General features: G+C 45.8%; 1 long non-coding RNA gene across 1 annotated transcript in view; it reads right to left on the bottom strand.

The window, feature by feature from the left end:
- The window catches only part of LOC134935747 (uncharacterized), a 95,584-nt gene extending 78,668 nt beyond the window's left edge, over positions 1 to 16,916 (bottom strand). The window contains exon 1 of the long non-coding RNA XR_010180384.1: positions 16,730 to 16,916. This is a non-coding gene — a long non-coding RNA (uncharacterized LOC134935747). The remainder of the gene's footprint in view (positions 1 to 16,729) is intronic.
- Positions 16,917 to 17,612: the final 696 nt, after the last annotated feature.

Here is a 17,612-nt window from a genome sequence, read left to right as displayed (position 1 = left end):
CAGCGGAGCCTCTGAAAGATGGCTCACAACAATAATAACCCGATTTTTTGTAACTATGTACAAGTAATGCAGATAATCCGCACTCGGGATGGGCGCCCAGCATCCACTACGGACTCCGAGAAATAGAATTATCGGTAAGTAAATTCTTATTTTCTCTATCGTCCTAGTGGATGCTGGGGTTCCTGAAAGGACCATGGGGATTATACCAAAGCTCCCAAACGGGCGGGAGAGTGCGGATGACTCTGCAGCACCGAATGAGAGAACTCCAGGTCCTCCTCAGCCAGGGTATCAAACTTGTAGAATTTTGCAAACGTGTTTGCCCCTGACCAAGTAGCAGCTCGGCAAAGTTGTAATGCCGAGACCCCTCGGGCAGCCGCCCAAGATGAGCCCACCTTCCTTGTGGAATGGGCATTTACATATTTTGGCTGTGGCAGGCCTGCCACAGAATGTGCAAGCTGAATTGTATTACACATCCAACTAGCAATAGTCTGCTTAGAAGCAAGAGCACCCAGTTTGTTGGGTGCATACAGGATAACAGCAAGTCAGTTTTCCTGACTCCAGCCGTCCTGGAACCTATACTTTCAGGGCCCTGACAACATCCAGCAACTTGGAGTCCTCCAAGTCCCTAGTAGGCGCAAGGCACCACAATAAGCTGGTTCAGGTGAAACACTGACACCAACTTAGGGAGAGAACTGGGGACGAGTCCGTAGCTCTGCCCTGTCCGAATGGACAAACAGATATGGGCTTTTTTTAAGAAAAAAACCACCAATTTGACACTCGCCTGGCCCAGGCCAGGGCCAAGAGCATGGTCACTTTTCATGTGAGATGCTTCAAATCCACAGATTTGACTGGTTTTAAACCAATGTGATTTGAGGAATCCCAGAACTACGTTGAGATCCCACAGTCCCACTGGAGGCACAAAAGGGGGTTGTATATGCAATACTCCCTCGACAAACTTCTGGACTTCAGGAACTGAAGCCAATTCTTTCTGGAAGAAAATCGACAGGGCCGAAATTTGAACCTTAATGGGCCCCAATTTGAGGCCCATAGACACTCCTGTTTGCAGGAAATGCAGGAATCGACCGAGTTGAAATTTCTTCGTGGGGCCTTCCTGGCCTCACACCACGCAACATATTTTCGCCACATGTGGTGATAATGTTGTGCGGTCACCTCCTTCCTGGCTTTGACCAGGGTAGGAATGACCTCTTCCGGAATGCCTTTTTCCCTTAGGATCCGGCGTTCCACCGCCATGCCGTCAAACGCAGCTGCGGTAAGTCTTGGAACAGACATGGTACTTGCTGAAGCAAGTCCCTTCTTAGCGGCAGAGGCCATAAGTCCTCTGTGAGCATCTCTTGAAGTTCCGGGTACCAAGTCCTTCTTGGCCAATCCGGAGCCATGAGTATAGTTCTTACTCCTCTACGTCTTATAATTCTCAGTACCTTAGGTATGAGAAGCAGAGTAGGGAACACATACACCGACTGGTACACCCACGGTGTTACCAGAACATCCACAGCTATTGCCTGAGGGTCTCTTGACCTGGCGCAATACCTGTCCCGTTTTTTGTTCAGACGGGACGCCATCATGTCCACCTTGGTATTTCCCAATGGTTCACAATCATGTGGAAAAACTTCCCGATGAATTTTCCACTCTCCCGGGTGGAGGTCGTGCCTGCTGAGGAAGTCTGCTTCCCAGTTTCCACTCCCGGAATGAAACACTGCTGACAGTGCTATCACATGATTTTCCGCCCAGCGAAAAGTCCTTGCAGTTTTTGCCATTGCCCTCCTGCTTCTTGTGCCGCCCTGTCTGTTTACGTGGGCGACTGCCGTGATGTTTTTCCCACTGGATCAATACCGGCTGACCTTGAAGCAGAGGTCTTGCTAAGCTTAGAGCATTATAAATTTAACCTTAGCTCCAGTATATTTATGTGGAGAAAAGTCTCCAGACTTGATCACACTCCCTGGAAATTTTTTCCTTGTGTGACTGCTCCCCAGCCTCTCGGGCTGGCCTCCGTGGTCACCAGCATCCAATCCTGAATGCCGAATCTGCGGCCCTCTAGAAGATGAGCACTCTGTAACCACCACAGGAGAGACACCCTTGTCCTTGGATATAGGGTTATCCGCTGATGCATCTGAAGATGCGATCCGGACCATTTGTCCAGCAGATCCCACTGAAAAGTTCTTGCGTGAAATCTGCCGAATGGAATTGCTTCGTAGGAAGCCACCATTTTTACCAGGACCCTTGTGCAATGATGCACTGACACTTTTCCTGGTTTTAGGAGGTTCTTGACTAGCTCGGATAACTCCCTGGCTTTCTCTTCCGGGAGAAACACCTTTTTCTGGACTGTGTCCAGAATCATCCCTAGGCACAGCAGACGTGTCGTCAGGATCAGCTGCGATTTTGGAATATTTAGAATCCACCCGTGCTGTTGTAGCAGTATCCGAGATAGTGCTACTCCGACCTCCAACTGTTCCCTGGACTTTGCCCTTATCAGGAGATCGTCCAAGTAAGGGGTAATTTAAGACGCCTTTTCTTCGAAGAAGAATCATCATTTCGGCCATTACCTTGGTAAAGACCCGGGGTGCCGTGGACAATCCAAACGGCAGCGTCTGAAACTGATAGTGACAGTTCTATACCACGAACCTGAGGTACCCTTAGTGAGAAGGGCAAATTTGGGACATGGAGGTAAGCATCCCTGATGTCCCGGGACACTATATAGTCCCCTTCTTCCTGGTTCGTTATCACTGCTCTGAGTGACTCCCTCTTGCTTTGAACCTTTGTAAGTGTTCAAATTTTTTTAGATTTAGAATAGGTCTCACCTAGCCTTCTGGCTTCAGTACCACAATATAGTGTGGAATAATACCCCTTTCCTTGTTGTAGGAGGGGTAATTTGATTATCACCTGCTGGGAATACAGCTTGTGAATTTATTTTTTTTTTTTTTTCATACTGCCTCCTTGTCGGAGGGAGACCTTGGTAAAGCAGACTTCAGGAGCCTGCGAGGGGGAAACGTTTCGACATTCCAATCTGTACCCCTGGGATACTACTTGTAGGATCCAAGGGTCCTGTACGGTCCCAGCGTCATGCTGAGAGCTTGGCAGAAGCGGTGGAAGGCTTCTGTTCCTGGGAATGGGCTGCCTGCTGCAGTCTTCTTCCCTTTCCTCTATCCCTGGGCAAATATGACTCTTATAGGGACGAAAGGACTGAGGCTGAAAAGACGGTGTCTTTTTCTGCAGAGATGTGACTTAGGGTAAAAACGGTGGATTTTCCAGCAGTTGCCGTGGCCACCAGGTCCGATGGACCGACCCCAAATAACTCCTCTTCCTTTATACGGCAATACACCTTTGTGCCGTTTGGAATCTGCATCACCTGACCACTGTCGTGTCCATAAACATCTTCTGGCAGATATGGACATCGCACTTACTCTTGATGCCAGAGTGCAAATATCCCTCTGTGCATCTCGCATATATAGAAATGCATCCTTTAAATGCTCTATAGTCAATAAAATACTGTCCCTGTCAAGGGTATCAATATTTTTAGTCAGGGAATCCGACCAAGCCACCCCAGCTCTGCACATCCAGGCTGAGGCGATCGCTGGTCGCAGTATAACACCAGTATGTGTGTATATACTTTTATATGATATTTTCCAGCCTCCTGTCAGCTGGTTCCTTGAGGACGGCCCTATCTATAGACGGTACCGCCACTTGTTTTGATAAGCGTGTGAGCGCCTTATCCACCCTAAGGGGTGTTTCCCAACGCGCCCTAACTTCTGGCGGGGAAGGGTATACCGCCAATAATTTTCTATCGGGGGGAACCCACGCATCATCACACACTTCATTTAATTTATCTGATTCAGGAAAAACTACAGGTAGTTTTTTCACATCCCACATAATACCCTCTTTTGTGGTACTTGTAGTATCAGAAATATGTAACCCCTCCTTCATTGCCCTTAACGTGTGGCCCTAATAAGGAATACGTTTGTTTATTCACCGTCGACACTGGATTCAGTGTCCGTGTCTGTGTCGACCGACTAAGGTAAACGGGCGTTTTAAAACCCCTGACGGTGTTTTTGAGACGTCTGGACCGGTACTAATTGTTTGTCGGCCGTCTCATGTCGTCAACCGACCTTGCAGCGTGTTGACATTATCACGTAATTCCCTAAATAAGCCATCCATTCCGGTGTCGACTCCCTAGAGAGTGACATCACCATTACAGGCAATTGCTCCGCCTCCTCACCAACATCGTCCTCATACATGTCGACACACACGTACCGACACACAGCACACACACAGGGAATGCTCTGATAGAGGACAGGACCCACTAGCCCTTTGGAGAGACAGAGGGAGAGTTTGCCAGCACACACCAAAAAACGCTATAATTATATAGGGACAACCTTATATAAGTGTTTTCCCTTATAGCATCTTTTTATATATTTCTAACGCCAAATTAGTGCCCCCCCTCTCTGTTTTAACCCTGTTTCTGTAGTGCAGTGCAGGGGAGAGCCTGGGAGCCTTCCCTCCAGCCTTTCTGTGAGGGAAAATGGCGCTGTGTGCTGAGGAGATAGGCCCCGCCCCTTTTTCGGCGGGCTCGTCTCCCGCTCTTCAACGGATTCTGGCAGGGGTTAAATATCTCCATATAGCCCCCGGAGGCTATATGTGAGGTATTTTTTGCCAAAAAATAGGTTTACATTGCCTCCCAGGGCGCCCCCCTCCCAGCGCCCTGCACCCTCAGTGACTGCCGTGTGAAGTGTGCTGAGAGCAATGGCGCACAGCTGCAGTGCTGTGCGCTACCTTAAGAAGACTGAGGAGTCTTCTGCCGCCGATTCTGGACCTTCTTCTCTTTTCAGCATCTGCAAGGGGGCCGGCGGCGAGGCTCCGGTGACCATCCAGGCTGTACCTGTGATCGTCCCTCTGGAGCTAATGTCCAGTAGCCAAAGAAGCCAATCCATCCTGCACGCAGGTGAGTTCACTTCTTCTCCCCTAAGTCCCTCGTTGCAGTGATCCTGTTGCCAGCAGGACTCACTGTAAAATAAAAAACCTAAGCTAAACTTTTCTAAGCAGCTCTTTAGGAGAGCCACCTAGATTGCACCCTTCTCGGCCGGGCACAAAAATCTAACTGAGGCTTGGAGGAGGGTCATAGGGGGAGGAGCCAGTGCACACCACCTGATCCTAAAGCTTTACTTTTTGTGCCCTGTCTCCTGCGGAGCCGCTATTCCCCATGGTCCTTTCAGGAACCCCAGCATCCACTAGGACGATAGAGAAAGTAAAGCTTTAGGATCAGGTGGTGTGCACTGGCTCCTCCCCCTATGACCCTCCTCCAAGCCTCAGTTAGATTTTTGTGCCCGGCCGAGAAGGGTGCAATCTAGGTGGCTCTCCTAAAGAGCTGCTTAGAAAAGTTTAGCTTAGGTTTTTTATTTTACAGTGAGTCCTGCTGGCAACAGGATCACTGCAACGAGGGACTTAGGGGAGAAGAAGTGAACTCACCTGCGTGCAGGATGGATTGGCTTCTTTGGCTACTGGACATTAGCTCCAGAGGGACGATCACAGGTACAGCCTGGATGGTCACCGGAGCCTCGCCGCCGGCCCCCTTGCAGATGCTGAAACAAGAAGAAGGTCCAGAATCGGCGGCATGAAGACTCCTCAGTCTTCTTAAGGTAGCGCACAGCACTGCAGCTGTGCGCCATTTCCTCTCAGCACACTTCACACGGCAGTCACTGAGGGTGCAGGGCGCTGGGAGGGGGGCGCCCTGGGAGGCAATGAAAACCTATTTTTGGCTAAAAATACCTCACATATAGCCTCCGGGGGCTATATGGAGATATTTAACCCCTGCCAGAATCCGTTAAGAGCGGGAGACGAGGCCGCCGAAAAAGGGGCGGGGCCTATCTCCTCAGCACACAGCGCCATTTTCCCTCACAGAAAGGCTGGAGGGAAGGCTCCCAGGCTCTCCCCTGCACTGCACTACAGAAACAGGGTTAAAACAGAGAGGGGGGGCACTAATTTGGCGTTAAAAAATATATAAAAAAGATGCTATAAGGGAAAACACTTATATAAGGTTGTCCCTATATAATTATAGCGTTTTTGGTGTGTGCTGGCAAACTCTCCCTCTGTCTCTCCAAAGGGCTAGTGGGTCCTGTCCTCTATCAGAGCATTCCCTGTGTGTGTGCTGTGTGTCGGTACGTGTGTGAGGACGATGTTGGTGAGGAGGCGGAGCAATTGCCTGTAATGGTGATGTCACTCTCTAGGGAGTCGACACCGGAATGGATGGCTTATTTAGGGAATTACGTGATAATGTCAACACGCGGCAAGGTCGGTTGACGACATGAGACGGCCGACAAACAATTAGTACCGGTCCAGACGTCTCAAAAACACCGTCAGGGGTTTTAAAACGCCCGTTTACTTTAGTCGGTCGACACAGACAGGGACACTGAATCCAGTGTCGACGGTGAATAAACAAACGTATTCCTTATTAGGGCCACACGTTAAGGGCAATGAAGGAGGTGTTACATATTTCTGATACTACAAGTACCACAAAAGAGGGTATTATGTGGGATGTGAAAAAACTACCGTAGTTTTTCCTGAATCAGATAAATTAAATGAAGTGTGTGATGATGCGTGGGTTCCCCCCGATAGAAAATATGGGCGGTATACCCTTTCCCGCCAGAAGTTAGGGCGCGTTGGGAAACACCCCTTAGGGTGGATAAGGCGCTCACACGCTTATCAGAACAAGTGGCGGTACCGTCTATAGATAGGGCCGTCCTCAAGGAGCCAGCTGACAGGAGGCTGAAAAATATCATAAAAAGTATATACACACATACTGGTGTTATACTGCGACCAGCGATCGCCTCAGCCTGGATGTGCAGAGCTGGGGTGGCTTGGTCGGATTCCCTGACTAAAAATATTGATACCCTTGACAGGGACAGTATTTTATTGACTATAGAGCATTTAAAGGATGCATTTCTATATATGCGAGATGCACAGAGGGATATTTGCACTCTGGCATCAAGAGTAAGTGCGATGTCCATATCTGCCAGAAGATGTTTATGGACACGACAGTGGTCAGGTGATGCAGATTCCAAACGGCACAAAGGTGTATTGCCGTATAAAGGAAGAGGAGTTATTTGGGGTCGGTCCATCGGACCTGGTGGCCACGGCAACTGCTGGAAAATCCACCGTTTTTACCCTAAGTCACATCTCTGCAGAAAAAGACACCGTCTTTTCAGCTTCAGTCCTTTCGTCCCTATAAGAGTCATATCTGCCCAGGGATAGAGGAAAGGGAAGAAGACTGCAGCAGGCAGCCCATTCCCAGGAACAGAAGCGTTCCACCGCTTCTGACAAGCTCTCAGCATGACGCTGAGACCGTACAGGACCCCTGGATCCTACAAGTAGTATCCCAGGGGTACAGATTGGAATGTCGAGACGTTTCCCCTGCGCAGGCTCCTGAAGTCTGCTTTACCAAGGTCTCCCTCCGACAAGGAGGCAGTATGGGAAACAATTCACGAGCTGTATTTCCAGCAGGTGATAATTAAATTACCCCTCCTACAACAAGAAAAGGGGTATTATTCCACACTATATTGTGGTACTGAAGCCAGAAGGCTAGGTGAGACCTATTCTAAATCTAAAAAAATTTGAACACTTACAAAGGTTCAAATCAAGATGGAGTCACTCAGAGCAGTGATAACGAACCGGGAAGAAGGGGACTATATGGTGTCCCGAGACATCAGGGATGCTTACCTCCATGTCCCAAATTTGCCCTTATCACTAAGGGTACCTCAGGTTCGTGGTACAGAACTGTCACTATCAGTTTCAGACGCTGCCGTTTGGATTGTCCACGGCACCCCGGGTCTTTACCAAGGTAATGGCCGAAATGATGGTTCTTCTTCGAAGAAAAGGCGTCTTAATTATCCCTTACTTGGACGATCTCCTGATAAGGGCAAAGTCCAGGGAACAGTTGAAGGTCGGAGTAGCACTATCTCGGATACTGTTACAACAGCAGGGGTGGATTTTAAATATTCCAAAATCGCAGCTGATCCCGACAACAAGTCTCCTGTGCTTAGGGATGATTCTGGACACAGTCCAGAAAAAGGTGTTTCTCCCGGAAGAGAAAGCCAGGGAGTTATCCGAGCTAGTCAGGAACCTCCTAAAATCAGTGCATCATTGCACAAGGGCCATGGTAAAAAAAATGGTGACTTCCTTCGAAGCAATTCCAGTCGGCAGATTTCATGCAAGAACTTTTCAGTGGGATCTGCTGGACAAATGGTCCGGATCGCATCTTCAGATGCATCAGCGGATAACCCTATATCCAAGGACAAGGGTGTCTCTCCTGTGGTGGTTACAGAGTGCTCATCTTCTAGAGGGCCGCAGATTCGGCATTCAGTTTTGGATGTTGGTGACCACGGAGGCCAGCCCGAGAGGCTGGGGAGCAGTCACACAAGGAAAAAATTTCCAGGGAGTGTGATCAAGTCTGGAGACTTTTCTCCACATAAATATAGCTAAGGGTAAATTTATAATGCTCTAAGCTTAGCAAGACCTCTGCTTCAAGGTCAGCCGGTATTGATCCAGTGGGATAAAACATCACGGCAGTCGCCCACGTAAATAGACAGGGCGGCACAAGAAGCAGGAGGGCAGTGGCAAAAACTGCAAGGACTTTTCGCTGGGCGGAAAATCATGTGATAGCACTGTCAGCAGTGTTTCATTCCGGGAATGGAAACTGGGAAGCAGACTTCCTCAGTAGGCACGACCTCCACCCGGCAGAGTGGGAACTTCATGGGGAAGTTTTCCACATGATTGTAAACCGTTGGGAATTACCAAAGGTGGACATGATGGCGTCCCGTCTGAACAAAAAACGGGACAGGTATTGCGCCAGGTTAAGAGACCCTCAGGCAATAGCTGTGGACGTTCTGGTAACACCGTGGGTGTACCAGTCGGTGTATGTGTTCCATCCTCTGCTTTTCATACCTAAGGTACTGAGAATTATAAGACGTAGAGGAGTAAGAACTATACTCATGGCTCCGGATTGGCCAAGAAGGACTTGGTACCCGGAACTTCAAGAGATGCTCACAGAGGACTTATGGCCTCTGCCGCTAAGAAGGGACTTGTTTCAGCAAGTACCATGTCTGTTCCAAGACTTACCGCAGCTGCGTTTGACGGCATGGCGGTGGAACGCCGGATCCTAAGGGAAAAGGCATTCAGGAAGAGGTCATTCCTACCCTGGTCAAAGCCAGAAAGGAGGTGACCGCACAACATTATCACCACATGTGGCGAAAATATGTTGCGTGGTGTGAGGCCAGGAAGGCCCCACGAAGAAATTTCAACTCGGTCGATTCCTGCATTTCCTGCAAACAGGAGTGTCTATGGGCCTCAAATTGGGGTCCATTAAGGTTCAAATTTCGGCCCTGTCGATTTTTCTTCCAGAAAGAATTGGCTTCAGTTCCTGAAGTCCAGAAGTTTGTCAAGGGAGTATTGCATATACAACCCCCTTTTGTGCCTCCAGTGGCACTGTGGGATCTCAACGTAGTTCTGGGATTCCTCAAAACACATTGGTTAAAACCAGTCAAATCTGTGGATTTGAAGCATCTCACATGAAAAGTGAACATGCTCTTGGACCTGGCCTGGACCAGGCGAGTGTCAAATTGGTGGTTTTTTTCTCAAAAAAGCCCATATCTGTTTGTCCATTCGGACAGGGCAGAGCTGCGGACTCGTCCCCAGTTCTCTCCCTAAGGTGGTGTCAGTGTTTCACCTGAACCAGCTTATTGTGGTGTCTTGCGCCTACTAGGGACTTGGAGGACTCCAAGTTGCTAGATGTGGTCAGGGCCCTGAAAATATAGGTTCCAGGACGGCTGGAGTCAGGAAAACTGACTTGCTGTTATCCTGTATGCACCCAACAAACTGGGTGCTCTTGCTTCTAAGCAGACTTTGCTAGTTGGATGTGTAATACAATTCAGCTTGCACATTCTGTGGCAGGCCTGCCACAGCCAAAATATGTAAATGCCCATTCCACAAGGAAGGTGGGCTCATCTTGGGCGGCTGCCCGAGGGGTCTCGGCTTTACAACTTTGCCGAGCGGCTATTTAGTCAGGGGCAAACACGTTTGTAAAATCCTACAAATTTGATACCCTGGCTAAGGAGGACCTGGAGTTCTCTCATTCGGTGCTGCAGAGTCATCCGCACTCTCCCGCCCGTTTGGGAGCTTTGGTATAATCCCCATGGTCCTTTCAGGAACCCCAGCATCCACTAGGACGATAGAGAAAACAAGAATTTACTTACCGATAATTCTATTTCTCGGAGTCCGTAGTGGATGCTGGGCGCCCATCCCAAGTGCGGATTATCTGCATTACTTGTACATAGTTACAAAAATCGGGTTATTATTTGTTGTGAGCCATCTTTTCAGAGGCTCCGCTGTTATCATACTGTTAACTGGGTTCAGATCACAGGTTGTACAGTGTGATTGGTGTGGCTGGTATGAGTCTTACCCGGGATTCATAAATCCTTCCTTATTGTGTACGCTCGTCCGGGCACAGTATCCTAACTGAGGCTTGGAGGAGGGTCATAGGGGGAGGAGCCAGTGCACACCACCTGATCCTAAAGCTTTACTTTTTGTGCCCTGTCTCCTGCGGAGCCGCTATTCCCCATGGTCCTTTCAGGAACCCCAGCATCCACTACGGACTCCGAGAAATAGAATTATCGGTAAGTAAATTCTTATTATATATATATATATATATATATATCTATCTATATCTGCGCCTAAATTTATGTGCCCCCCCTCTCTTTTTTATCCTTTATTGCACCTGTATACTGCAGGGGAGAGCTTGGGGAGCGTCCTTCCAGCGGAGCTGTGAAGAGAAAATGGCGCTGGTGTGCTGAGGAAGAAGGCCCTCCCCCTCAGCGGCGGGCTTCTGTCCCGCTTCTCATGTGTAAAAATGGCGGGGGCTCGCACATATATACAGTGCCTGACTGTATATATGTATACTTTTGCCATCGGGTATCTTAATTGCTGCCCAGGGCGCCCCCCCCTGCGCCCTGCACCCTACAGTGACCGGAGTGTGTGGGTGTGCTGCGGGAGCAATGGCGCACAGCTGCAGTGCTGTGCGCTACCTTAAGTGAAGACAGGAGTCTTCTGCCGCCGATTTCGATGTCTTCTTGCTTCTGCTGCTTCTGTACTTCTGGCTTTGCGAGGGGGACGGCGGCGCGGCTCCGGACGATCAAGGTTAGGTACCTGTGTTCGATCCCTCTGGAGCTAATGGTGTCCAGTAGCCTAAGAAGCGCAACTTAGCTGCAGTGAGTAGGTTTGCTTCTCTCCCCTCAGTCCCACGTAGCAGAGAGTCTGTTGCCAGCAGAAGCTCTCTGAAAATAAAAAACCTGACAAAATACTTTCTTTTCTAGCAAGCTCAGGAGAGCCCACTAGGAGCACCCAGCTCTGGCCGGGCACAGATTCTAACTGAGGTCTGGAGGAGGGGCATAGAGGGAGGAGCCAGTGCACACCAGATAGTACTGAATCTTTCTTTAGAGTGCCCAGTCTCCTGCGGAGCCCGTCTATTTCCCCATGGTCCTTACGGAGTCCCCAGCATCCACTAGGACGTTAGAGAAAAGACAACTGTTGCCAGTAACCCTGTGATGGTTATAGCAAAGTCTTCATGGCCAGATTTACCAAGCCTTTGAGAGTGATAAATTGCACGGTGATAAAGTACCACCCAATCAGCTCCTAACTGTCATTTTTCAAACACAGCCTGTGACATGGCAGTTGGGAGCTGATTGGCTGATACTTTATCACCGTGCAATTTATCACTTTCCAAGGCTTGATAAATCTGGGAATGATTCCCAGATTTATCAAGCCTTGGGAAGCGATAAAATGCACGGTGATAAAGTACATTTAACCTGGCTAGTGAAGCAGCATCCAAGGGAACACATTTTTTGGCGCATGGTATATGAAAGCCTTTGACGCATCGCATACGCTGCTAATACGCTCCTAAAAATCTATTCATCACTTGAATCTGGTTCTAGAAAGATTTCAAAAAGCCAAACGGTTATATTTACTAACAGGCGGGTTGTCAAAGCTGCCAACGATCAGCACCTTTGCCCAATGTTTTTAAAGTGTCAACAGAAATAAAAGCCTAAATGGTTTTTTTTTCCCCTATGGAAAATCCAGGTACATAAATGCTAATGACTTGAGGGGGGCCTATTGCCAATTTTTTTTTTTTAAAGTGAAAAATAGTGCGTCTTGGACGTAGCCTTCAGGCGGTGAGGATGGGCGCAAGCACCTTTCCAGACACAATCGGTCTAGCGTTCCTGCGGTTCAGTTGCTCAAAAAACACTGGAACTAAAGCTGCGAAGACGCTAAACACAAAGAGGGTTTTTTGTACATATTTTTATTATTTAAAATGAAAAGTTTTTAGAGGTTAATCGCTCCTATATAACAGGATGGAAGTGGTGGCTCGGAACACCCTCACTCTACCTTTCACTTGTCGCCACACGAACAGCTGAGTGCTCTATAAACCGCATTTATAGCGCCAATCTCTGACGCAAATTTATACAAGTGCTGTGCTGTCACCTGCACTAGACATGGCTGACAATGTAAGGTGTACTGTAGCTGCACCTTATGTGAGGGAACATTGCAGCCTTGCAGCAGCAGAGATATCCCGTGCATGCCCGGATTGCGTCACTCTGCAACCATTGCGCCATTCACTGCCCATCCCCGCACATGTACTCAGCCCAGGTCACAGCTTGCCGCACACACAGATATAGGGGACCTGCAAACAGCACACGGACGACCTGTACTGTATTCCTATACACCCTCCTTATGCTCCCCCTCAGCGACGCCATTAAAATCACTTCACGTCAGGGAACAGATACATGACATGACGCAGGGGGAAACCGACTTTGTTTCCCCTCGCTCGGTCCGTTCGCAGAGAGAGCCCAATGCCCGACCACTCGCCCCGTCTGCAGGACGACGCGCCGCTGTTGGCCACCGCCGCCATCTTGTCTCTCTGAGGGGAGGGAAGGAGCGGGAGGGGAAGATGGCGCTAGAGGGAGCTGAGCTGACTGACTGACTCAAGAGACAAAGTTCAAGTTCAAAGTCACACACAGTCCCAGTCTGCCCAGTAACCCTCTGTAAAAGGACATATTCCCACGGCTGGGAGGGGGAGAGAGGCCACAGAGCCATACTGTCCCTTGTGTGCTGCTGCCTTCATGTTGTGTCATCAACGTGTAAAATGCACAAAATTCGGCAGAAATTTTGTATATTTTATATAAATATATATATGTGTATATATATGTGTATGTATATATATATATGTTGCTGCTGCAAATATAGCAATATACTTAATTTAAAGCTAAGCTGAATAGACCTGCTGTTATAAAACGTGTGTTCCTGCCTCAGGTCTCCTTACCACACTGTCATAATTAACCTGGCACCCCCTGACTAAAATCCCAGTGCCAGCACGTTTTATGTCACACATTTCTACTATTCTCTAATATAATGCTAGCAAGCTGGTGATTCATGCTTTCACATCATCAGTGCATAGGCATACTCTCATTTTATGTTCTCTGGTTGTGGCATATTTTTTTTTTATGACTAAAACAATACCACAAAATAGCAGCTGCAGTGTGGTACGTTTCACGGGTCTGTGCCTGCAGAGTCATGTCACTGGATATTGCTGCGGTATATAATATTTTCTGCTGATTATGCAGTGCCAGGCCCATGAATTATACTGGCTATAATAGCTGCGGTATATAATATCTGCTGCTGTACCGTGATGTACACTGGGATAGCTGCTGTATATCATATTTTCTACTGATTGTGCAGTGCCAGGCCCATTAATTATATTGGCTGTAATAGCTGGGGTATATAATATCTGCTGCTGTCTATGATGTGTACTGGGAATAGCTGCAATATATAATATTTTCTGCTGATTGTGCAGTGCCAGGCCCATTAATTATACTGGCTATAATAGCTGCAGTATATAATATCTGCTGCTGTACCATGATGTACACTGGGATAGCTGCGGTATATAATATTTTCTGCTGATTGTGCAGTGCCAGGCCCATGAATTATACTGGCTATAATAGCTGGAGTATATAATATCTGCTGCTGTCCATGATATATACTGGGAATAGCTGTGGTATATAATATTTTCTGCTTATGGTCAATGAATTATACTGGCTATAATAGCTGCAGTATATAATATCTGCTGCTGTACCATGATGTACACTGGGATAGCTGCGGTATATAATATTTTCTGCTGATTGTGCAGTGCCAGGCCCATGAATTATACTGGCTATAATAGCTGGAGTATATAATATCTGCTGCTGTCCATGATATATACTGGGAATAGCTGTGGTATATAATATTTTCTGCTTATGGTCAATGAATTATACTGGCTATAATAGCTGCAGTATATAATATTTTCTGCTGTACCATGATGTATACTGGGAGTAGCTGCAATATGTAATATTTTCTGATCTACCATGATGTATACTGGGAGTAGCTGCAGTATATAACATTTTCTGCTCTACCATGAGGTATACTGGGAATAGCTGCAGTATATAACATGTTCTGCTCTACCATGATGTATACTGGGAATAGCTGCAGTATATGATATTTTCTGCTCTACCATGATGTATACTGGGAATAGGTGCAGTATATATATATTTTCTGCTCTACCATGATGCATACTGGGAATAGCTGCAGTATATAATATTTGCTGCTGTACCATGAGGTATACTGGGAGTAGCTGCAGTATATAATATTTCTGCTGTACCATGATGTATACTGGGAATAGGTGCAGTATATATATTTTCTGCTCTACCATGATGTATACTGGGAATAGCTGCAGTATATCATATTTTCTGCTCTACCATGATGTATACTGGGAGTAGCTGCAGTATATTATATTTTCTGCTGTACTATGAGGTATACTGGGAATAGCTGAGTATATAATATTTTCTGCTCTATCATGAGGTATACTGGGAATAGCTGCAGTATATAATATTTGCTGCTGTACCATGAGGTATACTGGGAATAGCTGCAGTATATAATATTTGCTGCTGTACCATGAGGTATACTGGGAATAGCTGCAGTATATAATATTTGCTGCTGTACCATGAGGTATACTGGGAATAGCTGAGTATATAATATTTGCTGCTGTACTATGAGGTATGCTGGGAATAGCTGAGTATATAATATTTTCTGCTCTATCATCATGAGGTATACTGGGAATAGCTGCAGTATATAATATTTGCTGCTGTACCATGAGGTATACTTGGAATAGCTGCAGTATATAATAGTTGCTGCTGTACCATGAGGTATACTGGGAATAGCTGAGTATATAATATTTGCTGCTCTATCATGATGTATACTGGGAATAGCTGCAGTATATATTTTCTGCTCTACCATGAGGTAATCTGGGAATAGCTGCAGTGCAGTATATAATATTTTCTGCTCTACCATGATGTATACTGGGAATAGCTGCACTGTATAATATTTTCTGCTCTACCATGATGTATACTGGGAATAGCTGCAATATATAATATTTTCTGCTGTACCATAATGTATACTGGGAATAGCTGCAGTATATAATATTTTCTGCTCTACCATTATAAAAACTGGGAATAGCTCCAGTATATAATATTTTCTGCTCTACCATTATATAAACTGGAAATAGCTGCAGTATATAATGTTTTCTGCTCTACCATGAGGTATACTGGGAATAGCTGTTTTATGCTATATTAAAAAAATATGCTTTCTGCTGAGTTCGCAGTATAGTGTCATATTTTATTCTGTAAACACTAGTCTATTACACATTTCTGGTAATGCAACCAAGCGTCCAATTTTTTTGTGGAAAATGCTGCTGTATACAGTATAATGTTTTCCACTTAACTGTATACTGCACCGTCATGTTTTATACTGGAGATAGCAGCATTACATAAAACATTCTGCTGATATCTCAGTACTGTGTCATATTTACTACTGGAAACACTGACTGTACAGTATATCATATTTTCTGCTGATTATGCAATGCTGTGTCATATTTTATTCTAGAAGCACTGCTGAATTATACTATAATTTGCTGCAGATTATGTAGTGCCATTGGATACTGGAAAAAGCTGATATATATATATATCTATCACTGACTTTCCAGTATATAATATTTTCTGCTAATAATGCAGTGTAGTGTCATATATAATACTGAAAATAGGTGGACTCTGTAATAATATGCTGATGATTATATAGAGCATATGCTGATGATTATATAGAGCATTATATTGTATACTGGATATAGAACTGGAATACAAAAACAATTTGATGCTGATTAAACAGTGCATTGTTATAGTGTATACGGGAAAAAGATGACGTATATAATATTTTTATGCTGTTTCTGCTGTGGAGCGCCGCATTGGATACTGGAAATATAGCTGGATTATATCTCCTAGTTCTACAGTTCAGTATTTTAGACCGGAAGAGCTGATACTTTCTGCAGATATTACTATCTAGGGTAAAGTGCACTTTGTCAATATGTTAACAATGGCACCGGATGCCAGCACAGGTTAATAATGTACCCATTTCTATAACGATTTTCCTGGCTGAAGTGAGTTATTTTTAAACGCCAGTGATTACTGTCACAGAGAGCTCTGTCCTGACCTCTCCTCCCCTGTGCCCTGAATAGAAACCAGAGTGGATACTGTACTTATTATACTGTATTCTACTGTGTGTCCTATTTTAGATGTGCTTATGTTGCTCTTACCTTGATCGAGGGTCCCCAGCCTTTGCAAATACTCCGCAGCACACCACATACATCAGCTCGTTTCATATTTATCCATGCAAGTCAGACATTTATATTCTGTCTTCTGGGTGCAGAGCTGCAGTAAAGGAAACTTACAGTACAGCCCCAGCAGTTTGCAAACTTTCGAGTCTACAAAATGAAAGTATACTCTGCTGCCCCTCATGTTCCCTAAGGAAAAGATCCACAAAATAGACTCAGCAAGTTTTTTTCCAATCTCTTTATTTGCAAAAGTGGATAACCACAGTTTTGCATCAAGTGTTGTGTGTTACATAAAGAATTAAAAAAAATAAAAATGTTTTGATGCTGCAAGATAAATAATGCACATTCACAAGTCACAGTTGTCACCACTGCTCGGCACCTGATAGGCTTGCTTCATGTTATTTGGAGAATAATATATCACACACACGTTCCAATTTGTATTTATTTTATGTCTGCATTGATTCCGGCGTGAATGTATAATCGGTAAATAATATGAAATACCTTTTTCACCTGCAAATGCATTTTCCACTTTCTTAATATGTGTAATGTGAATTTAATGTGCTTAATTCCTGAACCTCTCTATGTGGCCAGCTCTGTCTCTTATTATTTCTTAGCTTGTCCTCATTTGATAATAATTACCATTACATTCTGTTTTCTATTTATTTGAACTAAAAAGAGGGTTTGACTTAAAAAAATGTAAGATATATATATATATATAGAGAGAGAGAGAGAGACGTCATTTATATAGTAACACCTCACGTCACATAATGCTCCCCGCAGTAATAATTAGGACTAATAGTTATGGTTATGTTCAATATCTATTGAGATCTGTGATTTTTCAGCCATATGGCCAACAATCTATAGT

Source organism: Pseudophryne corroboree, chromosome 6 (genome assembly GCF_028390025.1).
Source record: "Pseudophryne corroboree isolate aPseCor3 chromosome 6, aPseCor3.hap2, whole genome shotgun sequence".
Taxonomy (NCBI): domain Eukaryota; kingdom Metazoa; phylum Chordata; class Amphibia; order Anura; family Myobatrachidae; genus Pseudophryne; species Pseudophryne corroboree.
This window is presented reverse-complemented; position numbering and strand designations above follow the sequence as displayed.